The sequence below is a fragment of the Simochromis diagramma genome, unplaced genomic scaffold, assembly GCF_900408965.1.
Source record: "Simochromis diagramma unplaced genomic scaffold, fSimDia1.1 OVJJ01000685.1, whole genome shotgun sequence".
Lineage (NCBI taxonomy): Eukaryota > Metazoa > Chordata > Actinopteri > Cichliformes > Cichlidae > Simochromis > Simochromis diagramma.
The window spans coordinates 13,703,564-13,704,337 of NW_024387477.1; positions in this window are offsets into that span (position 1 = coordinate 13,703,564).

Here is a 774-nt window from a genome sequence, read left to right on the forward strand (position 1 = left end):
CTGCCATTTGGTTAAGTAAGCAGATCATTTTGTTAACAAGCAGTTGAATAGTCGTCCCTAATCATAATTAAGGAAGGAATAATTCAGGAAAAGACAAAAATGAAATAACAATGAACACATTATTAAAGGTGATATTTTTCATTCAGGCTAAATTGGCTTCAATACCAAAGAAATGTAAAAATAAAAATAGTACAACAAAGTACATCATTATACAAATACTCATAATGGAGGTTTGACATATCAGAATAATCAAATAAATCCAAACATGTCACAGTCATAAAAAAAATAGAAAAAGGCAAATACAGTACAGAGAATGCATTAGGAGCTAGATATTGAAGTGTTTGCTATGCTGTAGAGTTTACAAAATTCTACTAGAAAACTCCCAATACCAGTGGAATATCAGATAATACAAAATGAAAAAATAAAATACAAACAATACAATGTCAACAACAACAAAAAAAATAAAGAGTGTGACATGAGAGTGTGTGTGCGTTCATACAGGTGCAATTTGCATGCAAATCTGCCTCAGTGTGACAAATGATGAAAGCAGCTACAGTTTGTGAATGAGTGTGTGCCACTGAATCAACAGAAATGGAGTGTGAAAGGATGATGTCACTGCCAGATGAAGTTTACAAAGCAAGCAAAATAACAGCTGTGAGAACAGGATGCTACTTTATCCTAATTAGTTTCACGTTTCTGACGTCCCGGCAAAATCAGGTTTTCTGTCTGATGGAGAAAGATGAAAAAAAAGGGGGGGAAAAAGGCTTTTGTTTG